Genomic DNA, 15,807 nt, shown 5'->3' with positions numbered 1-15,807 from the left:
ACTGTTTAAAAAGAAATTATGCATTGTCACTAATTTAGAATATTCATAAATGTAAATTTAAACATTGATTGTGTGTGTGTGTGTGTGTGTGTGTGTGTGTGTGTGTGTGTTTTATTAGTTGGCCTCAATGCCAGAAAGTCCCAATAGTAGAAGGAGCTTCATGATTCAGGAGATCCTTATTTCACTGAAATCAAAGATCTAAGTCACATTTTATTTTAACAATATAAATTCAATAATAAAAGGAAAATAATAATTTTCTAATGTTAACATTTTAGAAAGTAATATTTCTCTTTTAGAATAAGTGAGAAATTGGGGCAGCTAGGTAGTGTGGTGGATAGAGCACCGGCCCTGGAGTCAGGAGTACCTGAGTTCAAATCTGGCCTCAGACACTTAATAATTATCTAACTGTGTGGCCTTGGACAAGCCACTTAACCCCATTTGCCTTGCAAAAACCTAAAAAAAAAAGTGAGAAATAGAAGGTGGTTCCCCAGTAAATTGGATGGATTTCCATAGATCTCCTGTAAATGAAAGTTAATGAATAATTCTCTGATTTCAAAAACATTTCTCCAGTCAGTCAACAAACATTTATTAAGTTTGCCAAGTACTGGTTTAGGAACTCAAGGAAAGGGAAAGATAGTTCCTAACCTCAGGACACTCACAGATTAATGAGGGAAGAAGCATGGAAACAACTACATTAAAAAAAACTCCACAGAGAATAATAAAGAATCACCAGTAGAACAGCTTTTTGTAGAAAGTGTAATTTTAGCTTGGTTTACTAGGAATGCTAGAGGTGAAGATGAGGAATAAGATAATTCCAGGCATTAGAAACACTGAAAATGTCTGAAGTCAGGAGCTAGAATTTCTGGACACAGCAAAGGATTTTATATTTGATCCAGGAGTTAAAAGGAAGACACTGGCAATTTTCTGAATAGAGGGATGTTTTAGGAAAATCAGTTTAACAGCTCAGTGGACTTTGGACTAGAGTGGAGAAGACTAGAAGCAGAGAGAACAAGCAATAAGCTACTGCAATAGACCAAGCATGCAGAAATGAGTGGCTGCACGAAGGTAGCAGCATTGTCAGAGGAGGAAAAAAAGGAAAGAGTGCATGAGACATTATGAATAAAAGGATGCAGATATGGGAGATAGGAAAGAATGAAGAATTTAATTAGTATACCTAGGCTTCAAACAAGGGTGACAGGGAGGATGATGTATCTTCAATAATAATGGGAAGTCAAGGAAATATGAGTTCAGTTTTTGATGTGTTGAATTTAACACATTTAACAAGGCATCTAGTTCAATGTGTCCAGTAGACAATTGGAAATATGAAACTGGAAGTCAGCACAGAGGTTAAGGCTAGATCTAAGAATTCCAATAAAATAATAACTGAATCCATAGGAACTTATGAGAACATGAAATGAAAAAGTATTGAGGGGGGGAAGAAAGCCCAGAACAGAACACTTGGAATATCCACTTTTAACTGGAGGATCACAGGAGATCCACCAAGAAGCCTGGAAAGGAATGTTCAGATATGTAGGTAGGAAGATAATCAGCAGAGAAGTGTCATGAAAACCTAACAATAAGGGGGCGGCTAGGTGGCACAGTAGATAAAGCACCAACCCTAGAGTCAGGAGTACCTGGGTTCAAATCCAATCTCAGACACTTAATAATTACCTAGCTGTGTGGCCTTAGGCAAGCCTTTTTAAACCCCCTTTGCCTTACAAAAAAAAAAAAAAAAAAGATGTCGAAAACCTAAGAATAAGGAAGTATCAAAGGTAATAGAATAGTATCAAAAGCTACAGAAAGGTCAAAAAGGATAGTGTTTGAGAAAAGGCCATTTTCTTTGGTAATTAAGAAAATTAACTTTGAAGAGAGCAGTCTCAGTGGAATAGTGAGGCTAAAAGTCAAACTGTAAGAGAGCAAGAAGAAAAAATGGAGACTCCTATTGTAGATAGCTATCTCAAGGTGTTTAACTACAAAAGGTAGAATAACTATGGGATGGTTGTTAGTGGGGATGGAATGAAGTAAGGATTTTTTTTAAGGATGAGGAAAATATGGGCACGTTTGGATATCTTAGAGAATCAACTAGTAAACAGCAAAAGAATAGTGATGATATAGGTGGCAAACTGCTGAGACAACAGAATATGGACTAAAGAAGTGGGCCAAGGAAAGCTTATCTATATAATACCCTCATTGAGGATATCCTTCATGTATGTATATAAATATCCTTGTAAGAATTTTAAATAGAAAAGGAAGAAGGCACATATAGGGGAAAATTTGGTCATCTTTTCATTAGCAATAATAAAGTTCCAGATTTTTATTTAATGCTTTGACCATCATCCCTTCTTTCTTCAGGAACAGAAAGATAAAGGAGGGGTTTACTCAGAGGAAAATATGGCCATGTAGAAAGCCAAGAAACAGAGATTGAAAATAAGTGACAGAAAAGGAATAACAGAAGAGGAAATCTTCTGAAGGAGATAGGATAAAGGGGATCACTTGTACAGGTAGAGGAGTTAGCCTTAATAAAGATCAAACTACTTCTGTGCATGAGAGTGAGGAGAGGAAGACAAAACAGCAGAAGGTACCTGAGTGATAGGAGATGAAGAAGAGAGAAGAGGAAGCTCACAGTAAATGGCCTCAATTTTTTTTCTGTAAAATACGAGGCGAGGTTCTTCTCAGTTGAGAGAGTGGAAAGAGGGAGTGATAAGAGATTTGAGGAGTAATGAAAAGATTTAGAAGAGTTGCTATGAAGAGTAGGTTAGAGAGATAAAAAAGGATGTAAAGAATTGTCTGATAGCAATGAGGGACCAGTTGAAGATACACAATATAAATCTGTAATAGTAGTTGTATAATTTTCTCCAACTTAGTTCAGCATCATGTTTGTAGGAGTGAAGGTAACGAACTATGGGAATGATTCCAAACTGAGAGCTTGCCAAATTATCATCAGTGAAATGATAAGGAGGCAAGGAATTCAAGAGAGGACAATGAAGAATTGAACTAGTTCATGAGTCAAGGAGTGGGGGGGGGGAAGGGAAGGGGAGACAGCCAGAGAGAGAATTAAGGGGTCAAGTGATTGGAGGTCATAGTATAAACAAAGAATAGGGTTTTTAGCAAAAGCATAAGAAGTGAAGTCTGAAATCAAATAAGGTGATATCAGCATTCTTAAACCTGAAGATAGTGTATCTCTGAGTGACAGAAAGAGCAAGAATCTCTGAGTGGCTTGGATAAGGTGGAGATGAACGTAGTTCATGAGTGGTTAAGGTATTTGAGGGAGAGTCAATATGTATGTTGAAGTTCCCTAGAATGAGAATAGAATTAGAACAAAATTTTGAGCCATGTACTGAATTCACTGAGGAAGGGGAGTGACCTGGGGGCCCTCAGTGCTCTGAACTAGGCTGTCTTCTCTTTACATTCCATACTGTTTCACTTGGTAATCACATTAATTCCCATGCTTATCATCACTAGGATTTGATTCTTAGATCTATTTATTCAGTTCTAACCTTTTTTGTGGATCTCCAGTTTTCCATCTTCAACTGAGTATTTCAAATACTGTATATTTCAAATCAGATTTTTCATAGATATCTTAAAAAACTCAACATGTACAAAACTTATTTATTTTTTCCCCAAATCCTGTTCCCTTCTAAATTTCCATATTCCTGTAGAAACACTATTCTCTAACTTGCTTAAAGGTAAAAACTTAGGTGTCATCCCCAACTCCTCACCCTCACTCACCTCACCTATATCCAACAGGTTGCCCAGTAATGTTCATTTTTTCCTTTTTTTTAAAGATTCTATTTATTTTAAATTCTACAATTTTTCTCCAATCTTGCTTCTCTCCCCACCCCACCCCCACAGAAGGCAGTCTGTTACTCTTTACATTGTTTCCATGGTATACATTGATCTAAGTTGAATGTGATGAGAGAGAAATCATATTCTTAAGGAAGAAACATAAAATATAAGAGATAGCAAAATTACATAATAAGATAACTTTTTTTAATTAAAAGTAATAGTCTTTGGTTTTTATTCAAACTCCACAATTCTTTCTCTGGATACAGATAGTATTCTTCAATGCAGATACCCCAAAATTGTGCCCAACTGTTGCACTGATGGAATGAACATGTCCATTAATGTTGACCATCACCCCCATGTTGCTGTTAGGGTATAGTGTTCCTCTGGTTCTGCTCATCTTGCTCAGCATCAGTTCATCCTTACAGGCTTCCCTGAATCCCCATCCCTCCTGGTTTCTAATAGAACAATAGCATTCCAATGACATACATATACCACAGTTTGTTAAGCCATTCCCCAATTGAAGGACATTCACTTTATTTCCAATTCTTTGCCACCACAAACAGGGCTGCCATGAATATTTCTGCACAAGTGACATTTTTACCCTTTTTCATAATCTCTTCAGGGTATAGACCCAGTAATGGTATTGCTGGATCAAAGGATATGCACATTTTTGTTGCCCTTTGGATATAAATTGCTCTCCAGAAAGGCTGGATGAGTTCACAGCTCCACCAACAATGTATTAGTGTCCCAGATTTCCCACATCCCTTCCAACATTGATCACTGTCCTTTCTGGTCATATTGGCCAGTCTGAGAGGTGTAAGGTGGTACCTCAGAGATGCTTTAATTTGCATTTCTCTAATAATAATAATAATAATAATAAGTGATTTAGAGCAATTTTTCATATGACTATGCTATTCTATCTTCCTAAAGATTATATTAACATTGTCTAACCATTTGAGGTTCTTACCAAAACTGAAGAGTTTTGACTAATTTTTTTGACTACTCTCTTTCATCTCTTTCATCAAGCTAAACTCAGGGAGGCTCATAACCAGAAAGTTAGCCACAAGAGAATTAATTATTTTGACCACAGTTAACTACTAGAAGGCATGGTGTATAGTGGAAAGAGTGCTGCCTCTATAGCCAGAGGTCCTGGGTTCTAATCCCATTTCTGAGGCTCAGTAGCTGTGTAAATTTGTTCACGTCATTTAATCTCCCAGGTCTTCAGGTTTTTCCATCTGCAAAATGAGGAGATGGAGCTAGATGTCCCTGACTCTTAGACTCTAAAACCTCTCCTCCTCTCAATATATGACACTATGTTGAGTAAGACATGAAATTACAATCTGCACAAGTGAGAGGAGTAACCACACTGATAAAATAAAACATTTAAATACACTTGGTTAAGTAAATTATTTCTTAATCTAGATCCCTTATTGTCTCCTTCCAAATTATATTTAATAGGCAGCTAATAAAATAACATTCCTATAGATTTTTTATCTTTCAGTAACTAATGAAAGGCAAGAGTTTGATAGTTTAAAATATATTTATATTCCTAAAGTGTGGTCAGAATTATTTTTAATTTGACTACAAACATCTTCATCATTAACTTCAGTTTTTCTGAAGTGATTGGTTGACGAAATTTGGTATATAAATTTCAGAGTAGAGTAGAATGCTGAGATCTGACCATGAATACTTACTTAAAAGTGATCAAGAAATGAGTACTACTATCACCTTACCATTCTTAAACTCTTTCTTTACTTTTAAATCACAGTATCATATTTTACAATATATCAATTTTCAAATTTTCACGAAATCCTAGTGAAGTTAAGAAGTAAAATCTGAAAAAATTATGTAGATATTATATTCTAATGATATTTTTTATATAAATGTTTCTCTCCTGCAAGTGGATAGCCAGTCCCCCAAGAATGCAAAAACTGCCCATGTTGCTCCAATGCCCTCTTATTATGCTAGGATTAAACAAACTTTTTTTTGACATCTCTTCATAATATCTCTGATGTCAGTCTCTTAACCATTTGAATCTTGTATAACTGATACATTGCTTGCCTTCTCCATGAGTGGGGGAGTGGCTAGAGAGAGGATTTGGAACTCAAAAACTTGCTTAAATATATATGTTCAAAATAAATAAACAATAAATTAGAAATAAACAAATTATTATCTTTTCCTGGGTCTTGTTTTTAAACAAATAAAATTAGAGATTGGAATAATTTACTTCTGTGGTCCATTTCAGTTCTAAACCTATTAGTATTCCTTTGCATTTTTTCAGAGCTTAGCCACTGACATAAAGAACATCATTTCTTGTACATATGCATATAACTATCAAGTTTAAGTCGCTATTATCTCTTCCACTTTGTCTTTTCCATTTGCACAATGCATGCTCTGTATTTAGTTATTTCTCTGCTTCAACACCCAAATATCATTTCAACATACTAACTTGTTTAAAAAAATAGGTTACCAATTCCTCTACCAACTTCTGCATACTTTTCTTTTTCCTACAACTTTCAAAAGCACTAAAAAAAACCTTGATCATCTGTCTCCACATCGTCTCTCCTTACCCATTCATGTCCACTCCATTTCCAGTACAGCATATATACATGTCTGTTATACTGATGAAATACAATTCTTGCTGGATAATTAGATGTCTATATTTTAGAACATGTTTTTATGTATATCTGTATTTGTCCTAGGTCTTAGCAACAGTTTCCTGCTTCTTTTGTAACATATCACAGCATCTAGAAGAAGCCTCTCTATATATAGTTAGAATATAATCAATAACAATGAATGTAGTATACAACAGATTAAAGGGAAAATCATCTCACCAGACTTGTGATTCCAATTCAGATTTCTATTTTATTTCTAAATTTGACTGAAGTCAAAGAAACAAAGATAACAATTATTTGTAGTTTTTTATGTAATACAACAGGCTGTAAAACCATCACTCAATGAGTATTTTTAAGCAGGAAAGCAGTAAAATTAAACTAGAAAATACTTTGCCTCTGGAATTATTAGAGAATTATTAGGAAAGAAATTACTGAAAAATAAGTTTACAGTGAAAAGTAGGCTTGTTAAAATAGACAACTTCAAAATGAGATGCTGTGTTCAGTCAACCTGACCTACCTTTCTATTTCTTTCTTACAAATTTGCACATCTTGATTGATTCCCATACCCTCTTCAACTGGTCCTTAACAAAAATGAATTCTTTGCCTTCTCCATAGACTTGAAAGGTAACTTCTTCCTTACTCTTCTAAATATATTTATGATATGAACTTTCCCATTTATGTCATGAATATATCTAGAATTATAACTGAATGACTGGGATATTGATCTATACCTAGTTTCTGCCAGACTGCTGTTCAGTTTTCCTACCAGTTCTGTAAGTTAGTGAATTCTTCCCTGGGTAAGTAGACTCTTTGGATTTACTGAATACTGTGCTAAAATCTATTCCACTAACTGATCTTAATTCCATAATATACTGTTTATAAAAACAATGCCACAGAAACCAGAGAGAGTTTAAACAGTAAAAGAAAATTATAGACCAATATTTCTAAGGAATATCAGTGCAAAAGTTTTAATATCAATGAGACTAAAACAATATAGCATAAAGATCACACATTATAATCAGTATGAGTTTATATCAGGAAAGCAGGGTTTTAATACCTTGGTTTAATACCAGGAAAATTATGAATTTAATTAACCATATTAAAAACAAAATCAACAAAACTATATGATTATACCAAGAGACACAGAAAAAGCTTTTCACAAAAAATGACATCTATTTCTGTTTAAAAAAACACACAAACTAGGAAATCTAGAAATAAATGGACTTTTCCTTAAAATGATAAACTGTATTCCTCGAAAACTAGGCACTATCATTGCATGCAAAGGAGCTTTATTCTAATTTTTTCTATTTTTATTTATTTTCATATTTATTCTAATATAAAGACTAATATCCTTTCTAATAAAAATCATTAAAGGAATAAGCACAAAGAAAAAAATTAGCACTTTTTGCAGATAATATAATGGTATATTTAAAGAAACCTAAAGAGTCAACTAAAAAATTCAGCAAACTTTCAGGATATAAAATAAATCCACACAAATCGTTAACATTTCTACATAAAGTCAAAAAAATCCAACAGAAAAAAATTGAAAAATTCTATTTAAAATTACTACAAAATGTATAAAATATTTGGGAATCTACCTTCAAGATACACATAAGAATATACAGATAGTTCTTGATTTACCTAAGTGGATAATTCAGCATACCTCTATTTAAATCAGTGCATTTTTACATAATGCAGACCTGAAAAAGGAAGGGAGGAAAGAAAGGAAGCAGCTCCCATGGAAGAAGAGGGCCAGCAAAGACATGTGAAGACCAGAGACGAAGAACTGAAAGCAGGAAGAGGAAAACAGCGGCGCTCAATCAGTCACATGGGGACTTGGACAAAACAGAGAGAAAGAATACATAGGGTGCAGAAACATGGAGGCCAGACACAGGCATATTCAGGAGAAGCCTGATGACATGGGGTCTGTCCTTGATCCACACAGTGACACAGTACAGGTCTGCAGGGTCCAGACACACTGGCAAGTAGGCAGAACAAGACAAAGGTCTCCTTTCAGATCTGTAGTGGTAGCAATCTCTTTCCCAGTTCATGCTGCTTTCATCTGGGGGAGGGTTTTGGTGGGAGTCTGTGGAGTTCTGAGCCAAGAGGAAGGTACTGAGAGAAAGGGCTGTTTTTGTTGTTGTAGAGTTGTTTCAGGTACATTCAATGCTTTGTGGTCCCATTTTAGTGTTTTCTTGTTTAGAGTACTGGAGGGGTTTGCCATTTCCTTCTCCACTTCATTTTACAGATAAGAAACAGATGAGGCAAATAGGGTGAAGTGACCTTCCTATGGTTGTTACACAGATAGAGTAGGGTTGATTTTGAATTCAGGAAGATGAGTTTTGCTGATTCCAAGTCCAGTGCTCTAATCACTACAGCACCTTCCCATATAGGTGATTTTTAGGAATGAGGATTTCTTTCAGAATTCTTTGTACAAGTTCAAATTTGAGTAATGTGAATTTACATAAAAAAAGAACTGTCTGTAGCTAAAACTGTGAACAACTATTTATAGAAATAAAAAGAGACCTAAATACTTGGAAAAATATTAATATTAATGGGTACAATAAGTCAACATACTAAAAGATAATACTACCTAAATACTACCTAAAAAAAATGCTTAATGGCTAAAAAATAAAGAACAAAGGGACACCTAGGTGGCACAGTGCATAGAGCACTGTTGGGGTCAGGAGGACCTGAGTACAAATTTGGTCTAGGACACTTAATAATTACCTAATTGTGTGACCTTGGGCAAGTCACTTAACCCTATTGCCTTGCAAAAACCAGGGAGAAAGAGAAAGGGAAAGGGAAAGGGAAAGGAAGAAACAAAGAAACACAGAGAAAGGAAAATGAAAGAAAACATGACCAGTGAAAAGACTAATTATACAACATAGATAAGCAAACACATCCTAATATTTAGTAAACGCAAAAAAAACTTCAGATTCTGAGATATGGATTCACTATCTTATTAAAAAAAAACCTGCAGAGAAATTAAGTCTGTGGCATAGAAGAAATTAAAATTCTACCTCACGCCTTATACCAAGATAATCTCAAAATGAATACATGATCCAGATATAAAAGATCAAATCATAAACATATCAGAGAAACATGGGAAAATTATCTTTTAAGAACTGGTGCAGAAGAAAAGACCATGAACAACAAAGAATACAGAGGAAATCATAATAAAAATGGATCATTTTGTTTATGTAAAATTAATAATTTTTTTAACAAACCAATAAAGCTAAAGTTAAAAAAGAAACAATTAGGGAAAAACCTCTGTAGCACATTTCTCTGATAAAGTCCTATTTCTAAGATGTATGAAAAATTAACTCACTTACAAGGAAAAAACTATTCCTCGTCTGATAAATCATCAAAAGATATAGTCAATTCTCAAAGGAAGAAACTCAAGGTATCTATAGTTATATGTAAAAAATGCTTCAAATCATTATTAAAGAAATCTAAATTAAAATAAATCTGAGATGTTACTCACAACTATCAAATTAGTAAAAATGACAAAAAAAGGATATAAATGGTCATAGTGTATAATCTTTATAAAATGTTAAAACTTACTTGTAAATATTTCATTAAAGATCTTGTTGACTACTATCATAAAAAGAGACTATAGGGGTAACTTTCTTTTTTAATTATTGCAATCTATTTTTATAGCATTGGAATTAATTGTTCTATGCATGTTTGATAGAATTCTCTTGTGAAACCAGTTGATCCTGGAATCATTTTCTTTGGGAACACATTTATGACTTGTTCAAATAAATGATTTCTTCTTTTATTACTGAGCATTTCATAATTTTTTTAGCATTTCTCTATTTTATCTAAGCTATCAGCTCATTAGCATAAAAGTGGGGAAAGTTATTTCCTTCATTTTTTCTTAGGTTATTGTGGGTTTTTCTTTTTCATGTTTGATTTACACAATTTGATTTTCTTCTCCCTTTCTGTCTCTCTCTCCTCCTCTCTCAGATCTCTTTCTCCCCACCCCCACTACCACATTTTTGTCTGTTAGCTAAGTAATTATTTCATCTAAAATTCAATTCCTAGTTCATCATTAAGTGAGATAAAGAAAAAAGCAACCTTACCTTATTACTCTTTTCCAGTCAGATCTCAATTAAAATGGCAGGCCCATTTGGGAGCATCACACTTTAAGATATTTTGGAGAACTTGCAGAAGAGAATGATAAAAATGACCATAGGTCTATCTCAAATAAGCTGTAAAAAAAAAAAAATTAAGTTGGACTTTGTCAACCAGAAGAAGGAAGCTAATGGCATACATAGGGATAGTAGCTTACTCACTTCGATATGTCAATAGTTCTGTGCCTTAGTAGATGGCATTCATGACTTGCTGTGGCCAAAACAAATTCATCCCCTGATGGTCAACCTTCTGGTGATGAGCATCTCCAAACATTGCTACAAGGGTCCTTGGACAACAGGAAAACAGGACATCACCGTGTTCATACTTAAAAAATTTTCAAACTAAGTAGGTAGGACATGCCAGGGTGTGTACTAAACTAGCATAAATTTTGAGAACCCAAAGGATACCTCTATGCCACAAAAAGGCATTGGCAAAGGGCTTTAGTTAAGGGCTAAGACTAATGCTGGTTGACCATGCCCCCTGTGGAAAGGGTAAGGTGAAAACATCTGTACTTGTTAGACAGCAGTTTGTCTAAAAAAATTAAGTCATCAATATAACAAAAAACTAATGTGAACATGGGTAATTAATTCAAGTGATAAGAAGGTAACAGTCCTGCTGTACTCTTATCAACTAGCATTTAAACAGTATTTTTAAAAATTATTACTTTATATAAGAAACTTAGCATCCAAAGACAAAAATGAAATAAAATGTCCCCTTAAAGAACTTATGTTTTATTATGGGGGAAAATATTTACACTTATAGGTAAGTAAAAATATATACAAGAAAAAAAAGTAATTTTGGCAGTGAGAATTATTACCATCTAAAAGAATCAGTAAAAGTCCTTATATAATGGTCCTTAAATTAAAGGAAGCTAGAGATTACAAAAGGTGGAGGTATGGACAAAGTGCATTTCAAGTATAAGAAACAGCATTTGCAAAGGTGCCAAAAACTGAATATAAAATGACATTCAAGGGTCCAAAAAAGTAGGCTTAGTTGAACTGGGATATAAATGATAAAAAAAAAACAAACAGGTAAAATACGCAATAAGAACCCATGGGTCATATAAATAACAGACTAGAGGAGTACATATTTTCTCTAACCCTCAAGACCTCTCAAATCTCTCCAAAATATTAATCATGTGCCAAAGATAAAGCAACGTCAGCTTGTCTCCATGTTCTAGGACACACAAAATCCAAATAAAAATTTTTTAAACCCAAAAACCCATTCATCACCTTGCTCACTCCCACCTCTCAGACCACCAACAATGAGGCTGAATTAGCAGGCCCAAAGATCTGACAAAGGCTTAAAAAAACAAGGCCACTGTCACACACCATCTCCTTTCTTCCAAGTGCTTTGGGGACTCCAGGCTCTAAATTGCACAAGTTTGCCTTTGCTACAACAGATAGTGCCCTAATCTTAAAAAACAAAAGCTTTACAGGGAACTTGCTTCTTAGCTTAAACCCTGAAAAAATTTGTAACAGGTAAGACCCAGGGAAGATAACAAGTGTTTCAATCTCTCTAGGGCTCACAATACTATTGAACCAATATGGCAGCTACCAGAACTGCTAATAGAAAACTAAGAAACAAAAAGAGTGAGAGAGGACACCTGAATAACACTGTGGTGAAGGGAGAGGAGCACAGCACTCCACCAAACCTGAGGTAGAGTCCGTGATCCTCCTAAAAGTCACTTGGGGAAGAGACCTAGGCTGGTGAACAGCAGAGGAGAAGTCTGAAAGGCTTTGAGATACCACAGCAAAGGAAAGTTATCACTAAGACTGAAATTACCAAAGATCTCAGGAAGAACAAAACTCAAAGACATTGAACATAAACAGATAAACCAATAAGGGAAATAAGGGTTCTAGATCTAGTAAAGGGATAAAGCATCTATTAATACTATAAACTATAATAAAATGATTCAACCCTTGATGAAGTAGAAAACCCTGTAAAATGTGATGAGAACATGAAACCACAATACATTGTTCTTGAGTGGTTCAAGAGAAATGAGAATAAAAAAAGAATGTATGTCCTACAAACTGGACAGAATAGAAAAACTAAAATATGTAATAGCAAGTCTCACCAAAGAAACAAAAGGAAGGACAATAGTTTGGGAATGCAAATACATAGAAGTAAAGGGCAATCTAGAAGAAGGGAAGCAAAAAAAAAAAAAAAAGAAAAATTATGATAAGACTACTAAAAGAAAACATTGAAAAACTATGCAAGGGGCAGCTAGGTGACGCAGTGGATAAAGCACTGGCCCTGGAGTCAGGAGTACCTGAGTTCAAATCCAGCCTCAGACACTTAATAATTACCTAGCTGTGTGGTCTTGGGCAAGCCATTTAACCCCATTTGCCTTGCAAAAAAACCTAAAAAAACCCCAAAAAACCTATGCAAGCAAAACCTGTTGATCTCAAAGATAAGAGGCAAAGAGATAACCTAAGGATCATAAGGTCTCCAGAAGATATCAGATTACCAAAAAAAAAACAAAAAACAAAACCCAACCCTTATTACCATAGGGCAGGAAATAATAGAAAAGAGCAACCTAGAATGTCTGAACATAGGAAAGAAAATGAATACTAAAAGTATTCCCAAATCACCTTCAGGGGAAAAAAAAAAAGTCTGGCAACTACAGCATACATATTGATTAAATTTAACAATTCAATTAAGAAATAACAAATTATGCAATCAAGAGAAAAATATTTAGATGTAAAATAAATTCAAATAAAGCAAGACTATTCTGCATCAGAAAAAAAACATGAAAAGGAATGAAAATACTATGTTCTGAAGAGCAATGGAGCCCAAATATGACCAATCCTGCAAATCTGGTCTTAATCCTGCATGATAATCAATAATAAAGAAGTGTGTGAAACATTTTAAGAAGAAAATTAAACTTGAAGTGAATATTTGCTTCTCAAAAACCCCAAACTACAAAAACATAGGAGTATCTCAGTCAAGGGCAGGAAAACAAAATCAATCAAGAAACTTACTTCCAAGGGCTATAAAACTATGTATACCCTTTAATGCAGCAATACCACAACTAGGTCTCTATCCCAAAGATATCATAAAAAAGGAAAAAGGGTCCACAATACAAAAAATATTCATAGCAATTCTTTTTGTGGTGGCAAAGAATTGGAAATTGAGAGGATGCCCATCAACTGGGGAATGGCTGAACAAATTATGTTATATGAATGTAATGAAATACTATCATTCTATAAGAAACAATGAACAGGTAGATTTCAGAAAAACCTGGAAAGTCTTACATGAACTGATGCTGAGCAAAGTAAGCAGAACCAAGAGAATATTGTACAGTAATAGCAACAATGTATGATAATCATCTAGGATAAACTTAGCTCTTCTCAGCAATACAATGATCAAATGTTAGAAAACACCATACATATTCAGAGAAAGAACTATGGAGTCTGAGAATAGAGCTAAGCATACTATTTTTACTTTTTTGTATTTTTTAATTTTTTATTTCTAGTGGTTCATTCCTTTTATTCTGATTCTTCTTTCGCAGCATGACTAACATGGAAATATGTGCAACATGACTGAGAATGTACAACCCATATCAGATTGCTTGTTATCTTTGGGCTGGAAGGAGGGAAAAAGAGAAAATTTTTCAAAAGTGAATACTGAGGGGCCACTAGGTGGCGCAGTAGATGGAGCACCAACCCTGGAGTCAGGAGTACCTGAGTACAAATGTGACCTCAGACACTTAATTACCTAGCTATGTGGCCTTGGGCAAGCCACTTAACTCCATTTGCCTTAATTGAATGCTGAAAACTATCTTTACATATAATTGGATTAATTGATGACTTAAAAAAAGAAAATTCTTTTTAAATGTACACAATGAGGAAGGGATAAAGACAGAAATTTAAGAAATGTGGGCACAGAGCATCATACAACCTACCTATAGTTCATTCAATGTTTGTTATGGAACTACATTCCAATATGAACAGGTTACATGAAAGGAAAGAAGAGAAGCAAGGGGCTAGAGAGAAATGTGTTAATGTGCCAGGGTCAAATAAAGAGCTAGCGAGGAGAGGGTGACTTCTGTGGTCTTAGAACAAAAAGAGCTAATATATGGTCTTAGAATGAGGAGACACGAGGGAGAGAAGGAATGTAATATGGGAGGAGGATGGGAGAAGGCTTACACTGGATGAAAGACAGAATTCTACATGAATGCTCTTTTGAGAGACAAGAGATGGTCTATGAATGGAGAAGATGAAGTTTGGAGGATTTGATGCTTGAGAAGTTTACTTGTCATAACTTCCAGAGGGAGTAGTTAAATTCTGGGTTGAGAGAGCATGGACCCAGGGAGGAAATTTTCAAGAAAACATAGAAAAAGATAACTAGGGTAGGATATATCAGTGGTAGGTATATATCAGGTGTAGGAGGGATCCTACCAAACCACTATTTCCTCTTCTAATACCTGGAATGATTGCTATAGTTCTGGGAATAAGGCAAAATGGACAAGGGAAATTCATTTGGTAAGTAATACTGGGCAGTAACAGAAACTACCTAGACAAAAAGACCTAAAATAGATACCCTGGAAACTTTGATTACATGAGAAAAAGAGAGACAAGATAATTACAGGGGTCATAAATCAGAAAATGAGAGTCTTGAGTGGACAGAAAGAAAAGGTGAAATTAAATGAATGAAAAGAATGTGATATCCTTTTTGGAAAGGGCAGAGGAAAATTAAATTTAAAAACTACTGAATAGAACTAGTTGAGGAGGAGAGGAAGAGGGAATCTATTTGAGAGAAAAAAGAGGAAAGAATTAAAAATAAAAATAAAATGCACTTAAGAAAAAGGAACTAACAAGTAAAATCCTAAAAGGAAAGGGGTAATAAATGAGAGAAGGGTATTAGAGGAGAGAGAAAGAAAACCAGTGCAGGGCCACCTTAAAAAAAGATTAAGGAAGAGGTGCAACATAGTCCAACATAGCAGAGAAGGAAAAAAAATGTATAAATTGGGAAAAAACATTAGAGACTGATAGAGGAAAATATAAATCTAATGTGAATAAATTCAACAGCACAACAAAATGAAAAAGAGTGACACACTGGATAAGAAAACAAAATCCTATTATCTTTTGCTTTCAGTAAACACATTTAAAAAAAAAAGACCTGTACAAATTTAGCACAAAAGATGTAATTTCTTTTACTAAACATCAAATGAGTCCAAAAAAGCAGGTCTTGCCATCTTGTTTTCAGACAAAATCACAACAAAAATTTCTGATAAGTGAGAAAACTATATTGTGCTGAAAGG

The 15,807-nt window shown here is 34.5% G+C and overlaps 1 protein-coding gene across 6 annotated transcripts in view; it reads right to left on the bottom strand.

Annotated features, from left to right (window-relative positions):
* Positions 1-15,807, bottom strand: part of FER (FER tyrosine kinase) — a 325,332-nt gene that overhangs the window by 296,762 nt on the left and 12,763 nt on the right. For 5 of the 6 annotated variants that reach the window (XR_012471562.1, XM_074201068.1, XM_074201064.1 and 2 more), the window contains exons 2-3: positions 10,703-10,827; positions 10,490-10,618 (exon numbers count right to left, since the gene is read on the bottom strand). The gene's annotated coding sequence lies outside the window, so the exon portion shown is untranslated. The remainder of the gene's footprint in view (positions 1-10,489; positions 10,619-10,702; positions 10,828-15,807) is intronic. The other variant, XM_074201065.1, reaches the window with a different exon arrangement.

The sequence above is a fragment of the Macrotis lagotis genome, chromosome X, assembly GCF_037893015.1.
Source record: "Macrotis lagotis isolate mMagLag1 chromosome X, bilby.v1.9.chrom.fasta, whole genome shotgun sequence".
Classification (NCBI taxonomy): Eukaryota; Metazoa; Chordata; class Mammalia; order Peramelemorphia; family Peramelidae; genus Macrotis; species Macrotis lagotis.
This window is presented reverse-complemented; position numbering and strand designations above follow the sequence as displayed.